The sequence below is a fragment of the Etheostoma spectabile genome, chromosome 24 (genome assembly GCF_008692095.1).
Source record: "Etheostoma spectabile isolate EspeVRDwgs_2016 chromosome 24, UIUC_Espe_1.0, whole genome shotgun sequence".
Taxonomy (NCBI): domain Eukaryota; kingdom Metazoa; phylum Chordata; class Actinopteri; order Perciformes; family Percidae; genus Etheostoma; species Etheostoma spectabile.
In genome coordinates this window covers 15,885,244-15,891,921 of record NC_045756.1, presented here as the reverse complement: position 1 = coordinate 15,891,921, position 6,678 = coordinate 15,885,244, and the positions used below count along the sequence as shown (strand labels likewise).

General features: G+C 40.3%; 1 long non-coding RNA gene across 1 annotated transcript in view; it reads left to right on the top strand.

Moving 5' to 3' along the window:
• The first annotated feature begins 284 nt into the window (after window positions 1–284).
• The window catches only part of LOC116673716 (uncharacterized), a 6,487-nt gene continuing 93 nt past the window's right edge, over window positions 285–6,678 (top strand). Inside the window, exons 1-3 of the long non-coding RNA XR_004327864.1 lie at window positions 285–466; window positions 608–679; window positions 6,593–6,678. The exon at window positions 6,593–6,678 is cut by the window's right edge and continues 93 nt beyond it. This is a non-coding gene — a long non-coding RNA (uncharacterized LOC116673716). The remainder of the gene's footprint in view (window positions 467–607; window positions 680–6,592) is intronic.

The following is a 6,678-nucleotide window of genomic DNA, read 5'->3' as shown; positions in this document are numbered from 1 at the left end:
TAAGTCTAACTTTTTTCTAACTCAAACATTAGGCATACTTTCCTGTAAAGGAGGTTTATTGACCATAAACTCCAAAAATAACTAAAACTAAAGTTAATCAGTTAGTGTCACGTAGTGTTGAAAACATCAAAAAAGTGACAAACATTGCAAAAAAGCGTAAAAGGGACAAAAACGTAAGAAAAAGCTAAAAACATCGATACAAAGCATCAACAAAAGTGCTGATTTTGACGGCAAGACAACACAAGGGTTAAAATGCTGTTTTATTCTGAAGGGCAGAGGAGTGTAGCGGAAGTTGTGTCTGTGTTTCCGGGACTCAGACGCTCTTGCGACCTCCGGCCCATTGTTTTGCATGAATTTACCGTTTACCGCATGATGACGACGGCGGAATGATTTATTTTCTACTGAAAGACACATCACAAACTGCTGCGTGTGGTTTTAAACCACCAAACAAAGCTACAAAGAGCAGGTCTGTTTTCTTTCTCGGACCGGAAACGCGTTAACTGCTGTTGTTGAAGGGAGTCCGTAATGTAAGCTAATGTTAGCCGCAGCTAGCTCCTGCTAACGTGTATTATTTCACATAGTGTAAATTACGCATTTTCTTTTACAGGTCGGGGAGAAGTTGAGGAGAAGCACTTCAACATGAACTCCGAGAGGAAACTCTCAGCTGGCCAGCCGAGAGGTGGGACACATTTACAATGTTATATATTCGGCTCTACTAACTATTATTGATGAACTTGCTAGCATGAGTTAAGTAGCTTCATTTGTTTATCACATTCAGCAACAATGCAATTCAACTACACTTTACATAAATATAGTTATAAACAAAATTACAAACGCAACACTGGTTTTTGCCCCCATTTTTCATGAGATGGACTAAGATCTAAGGCTAAAAAAAAAAAAGGCTTATTTCACTCAAATATTGTTCACAAAAGTGTCTAAATCTGCGTTAGTGAGCACTTCTCCTTTGCCGAGATACTCCATCCACCTCACAGGTGTGGCATGCTGATTGAACAGCATCTTAGTGAGGACTTGAGCAGCAGTGTACTGAATTAGCTGCAGCGCTCGGAATGTATTTTAGCCAGACGTGTGTGTGTGTGTGTGTGTGTGTGTGTGTGTGTGTGTGTGTGTGTGTGTGTGTGTGTGTGTGTGTGTGTACAGTATGTGTCTGTGTGTTAACCCACCCATACAAAAAGTCGATTTAAAAGGAGGAATAAAAACATTCTAAAGTATACACCCCTATGTTAAATTCCCATAAAGGCAGGCACATTGTTATTATTAAAGGCCAGTTATTACATGGCTCAGGAAATGACTATGCATCCTGACCAAAATATACCTGCTTCTATGGGAATTTAACATAGGGGTATGTATACTTATGCCCCCTGTATTTTAAGGAAGAACATTTATTTATTTACAATACATTATTATTAATTAATACATTAATGTGTATATATATATATATATATATATATATATATATATATATATATATATATATATATATATATATATGTGTGTGTGGCTGTTGAAATTCAGGTCTGAGTCCATGGCTACATCAAGAGTTTAAAGAATGAATGGCATAATATTTTTTTATTATCTAGTTTGACGGTCATTCAGAACTGAAATCAAAATAAATATACAGTATATGAATAAAAAGGCCTTAAGAATGTATTAGAGTGCAGCCATAAGTCGGTGAAAGTGGATTGCCGTTTTTGATTGGCCCGTTGAGGTCGTCCTTCGTCCCAACAGTAACAGAATAAACCAATATGATTCAACAAATGAATCACTGGCATACGCATAGAGCAAATCTTAATTTGTATTTGCAAGGCTTATTGAAATGAGGCTTCGTATTTAATATATTGCCAGGCTTGGCAAACAGTCATCAGCTTTTGGTTGCCGGAATCGACATTACGGTTGTCATGTTTTAAACTGCCTATATTTGGAGTAATTAGTGTCTTATGTAACTACACTACACATTTTATTAAGATAAACATTTATTGTGTCCCATAGGAGAAATTTCTCTTGGTCATTCGAGAGAAACAAATGGCGTCACATTGTGCACAAACACACATTCAACCTACATAGACCATAATCATACATTATTTCCAATGCTTCAATGAACATCAAATACACACACACACACACACACACACACACACACACACAATACCCCCACTACCTTTCCTCACATTCACAAAAGAACAGAAGAAATCCAACAACACATTGTCCCCCCCTTGTGTTGTACTGTACTAGTTGTAGATTATATTATCTTACCATGTCAGGACCGCAAACCTTGAATCCTGTGAAAAGCCACGAGTAGTAGCCTACTTGCTTTTGTTATCTTCCTCACAGCTCCAACAAGAATCATCCATCCATCCAAGTTCATCCAGTTTCTCCCATTCAAAATTTGGTTTCCTTGATCTTTGTGCAGACCTGCACCACAGATCTAGTTGCCCCTCAGCGTTGAATGCTTTGAGTAAGGGGTGGGAATCTCTGGGCACCTCATGATTCCGATTCAAAGGCCAACGTTTAGATTCTAAACCGCTTATCGATGCATTTCGGTGCAACAATTCTTTAATGTACATTTCCATGCGTGAGTTAAAAAAAAGTATACATATCAATCTGAGTTTGTTAGATTTTGACTCGTACAGTATTTGTCACACACAAGTTTTAATGAAAAGTTTTGTCTACTGAGGTTTTTATATTTGACTGTGCCTTGACTGATTTTGAATTTGTCAGCTCCAACGTTTGCTGCATGCTGTCATACCGCTCCATCAAAAAATAAATTTAGAATGCTTCGTCTGGCCATAAATGAACGGCATGTAACTTTTATTTTGAGTTTGAATACACAGGTGCTGTATATATAACCATTTACCTCGTCAAAACAAATACACACTCATTATTTCCCACTCTGGGAGCTAGATACTTAGTTTTGTGGAGCTGTTTTAATTAGGTTCGTATCACCTCATCTGGCAATGGCTTGAATTTAACATACGTTCATTATTATAAACTAGTTGCACACTATAGCCCTAAGCACATACAGTCAAAATGTGATTGTGAACTAAAATAAGTAGTGTTTTGTAATTATTACCAAAGCATTTATAAGTAATACAGTTACCATGGGGGGAAATGTGAAGTACTTGAGTAGCAGGCCGATTTAAGGCTTGCGCCCCGAAATGTTCTGCTTGTGGCCCTGAAATACTCAGGATGTTTGTGTTTAAAAAAAGATCTTAGTCTTTTTTTAAGATACATTTTTGGGGCTTTTATTGCCTTTTATTTGATAGGACAGACTAAGGCAGGAAAGTGGCCGCATGGCTGAACAAGTCCCCCACCAGTGGAAATTTTGAATTGATCATATTTTGCACAGCTACATGTAAATGGAGATATAAGTGGATTATTCTCTTTCATTAGCAATGTTAACAGCTTAGTTGGAATATCGTTTTTTTGGGAATAAAAGCAAAAACCAGATTATTGTGTAAACAAATTCAGTGATACCTCACACAAGTGTTACGACCCCTCCCTTTTTAACCTGCTGTTGGCTTCCTTGGCTTTCCTGCAGGAGCTGGCAGTTTGGGGGGGTTAATTGGCTAATGGGCTGACACCTGCGTAGGCCTTACACTAGGCCTCAACCAAGGCTATATATACATGCTATGTCTCATTGTGTTCTCTTTCTTCTAGGATCCACATCTCATGGTTTGGGTTTGTTTTGACACTTTTGCTGCAGTTACAGTTCATCCGTACATTCTTCACTCAGTCATACACTCCATGCACCACTGCTACTATTTACTCACCACACCTCATGCTTGTGCATATAGTTATTTTCATTTATCAAAAAACCTTTCATCGGCACTTTACCCTGTTTGGACTCCCCTCTGTGTCACATGTGTTGAGCCAGTTTGTGGAGTAGTCAGCAGCATTTGATTGATTTAGGGGGAAAGTAGACTTGTAATTCTTTGGGCTTTGATATGGTTATTTTGAGGGCAATTGCAGTTTGTTAGTGCCAGTAAGTTTGGCTTAGTGGAAGGTTTTACAAGTTACTCTTTGGCATTAAGTGGTTATGTATAGATTGGAATTGATTTGATTGGGGTTTCATGTTGGGACAGCTTGTCTTAAGCAGGGGTATATTTTCCCTGTTAGGCTTGGAAGCAAGTGCCACTATGGTACTTGTGGTATTACTCTAGGTGGCAGCGAAGGTGGGTATGGCTCATGCTTTTCTAAATAGTTATGTTTATCAATAAACCTTTTTATTGACACTTCAACCTGTTTGGACTCCCCTATTTGTCACATGCTTTAAGCCAGTTTGTGACTCAAGAGACCGGGAAACGAGTCATTAGTTATGAAAGGGGCTTGGATAACACGGGGGGTGGAGAAACCCATGGCTAATGAGAAAGGAACTCTGCTGAGTTGAAGACTACCTCAGATAAGAGCAAGAGAATTGGGTCATTAGTTATGAATGTGGCCATGCTCGGCCCCTTACATTATGAAACATTCCGCCCCATAGTCATCAAAGTAAATATTGGATACATTTTTTACAAGCTGCATATCTCCTAAACATTCCCAAACTCTCTAGAGATTGCAACGTAAATTAGCTAACATCATTTGTGAGTGCCCTAAAAAACTAATCTGTCTTTTATCTGTGTAAATGGCACGTTAGCAAAAGAAAAATAAATTATACAAATGTAACTTTTCATCCATCCACACAACGTTCACTACAATTTCAAATGAGGCCACGCCCATTTAGGAGACAGGAGGTGTGTACCATTTCATACCATTGGCGCCGCTTGAAATGCGCTCTATTTAGTAAAGAGGATCTAAGGAAACGGTTCATGCAAAAAGGGGATGGGCCAAAATGCAGGGGCCTCAATATAACCAGACTGGAAAAAGTTCACGTAAGATACAACAACTTCCTTGTTCATTGATCAATGCTCCAAATGGCCACCTTGCCCACATTAGGCTCGTTCGAGATGAGCCAGGTCTGCGCAGAATCGATCACCGGCGATCGTCGCCCGTGCTGCCGGTTAGATTTGTGTCCGACTTGATCCCGACTTGCTCTGACGTCATGCACACGTGGGCAACGGAAATCTCACGAGAGCAAGGCGGCCGCAGTTCTGAGACCAGGCGCGCAGTTGCTTTTCACCGCCTGCAAGAGCCAGCGGACCCAGGCGACCCAGAGCATGCTGAAACGCCGGCTTCTCAGCTATTTACACACTATTGGTTTACAACATGATGACGTTTATATAAACTTTTTATTGTTTTTGAATCGGAGGCGATTTTAATTGCTATTGTCTGATTTAAAGACTATTCTGTCCAGAACACATGTGTGTGACTGATAGTTAAGTTTAGAAGTCAAAGAGACTAAATCCTTCAATCACGGATCATCTCCAGTGTGTTGTTCATAAAATCAGCAACAGGTGCATGTAGAGCACTTTCCAGCTACTCTGTCATAACTAAAACAACTGGAGACTGTGTACCAGCTGGTATCAGGGTCTGATTATATTTTATTAAATCGGAATCGCACCACAGTGTTTTCATCACTTCCTGTCCAGCCTGAAGGAGCTGGAATCGGCTGGAAACTGTCCGACTTTACCGCAGCTTTTTGTCCCCGCCCCCGCTGCTGCCGCCTGCTCTCGTCCACTTTACAGGCGAGGCGCAGTTCATCTCGAACGAGCCTATTGTTTGATGAAACCTCAAGTTACAACCGCTTCCTGTTTTGATGGTGAAACACAAAATAGCAGCCCCGCCCCTGTGACAAAACTCAAGTTTTTAACAATTTTTCATCTTTTAGGTTTTTTACCAAATTAAAACTCGATCAGATTAAATATCTAGATGGAGTTGGTTACAGTACGATGTGTGGAAATGATAAAAAATGCACTCATTTTGAACTTCCAATTCAAAATGGGGGACTTCCTGTTGAGTTTAGGATATGGCTTCAATAGGCTTATTTTGTACATCTTGACAAATATGCTTAGCAATTTTCATTAGTCAACGTTACAACATACTGTTACATACTGCAAGACAACGTTTGGCAGGGGGAGCTAGCAATCCATTTCTACGCGCCTATTTAAGAAACCCAGGCCTGATGCGTGTACAGATGTGAGTGAGTTTTTGAGTATGGGCAGGTCCCCAAAAGGCGATTCATTGCGCAAAATAATTCCTTCAGTTTCATTAGGGCCTCCGCTGGCCGATGTCAGTCAGCACTAAGGTCCTAATTAAAATGTTCATGAGGACACGAGCGGTGTCACAATAGTTGCATACATGGAAGGTGTAGCGGCAGAAGCATAAGCCGTAGCTAGCACCCAATTGAGCAGGGCCTCATCCTCTGTGATCTAGTGCAGCAGAGTTCTGCTCTGTAATTTTCTCAGACTGACAAAACTTTTACAGCTGGTTAAAGAGCAGGGAGGAGGCATGAGTTTTTGGAGTGGAAGTGTACTAGCTTTAGGCAACAAACTGAGGAGCAAGAAGAGTTGTGCTCCAATTTTGGGGACCTGGGGGTAAATCCGATGAAGTCATTATGCACCTGTGTCCTTATTGGACTGAATGTAGCTAATTAGCAAAGTATTGTTAAGATTTACATTAATGGATGTTTGTGTTTCAGCTTTACCTTCAGATGTCCACACAGTGGTTGTTGGTGAAGAACATCAGCAGGATTGGAGCTCCAGTCTGGACCAGGAGGACACAAAC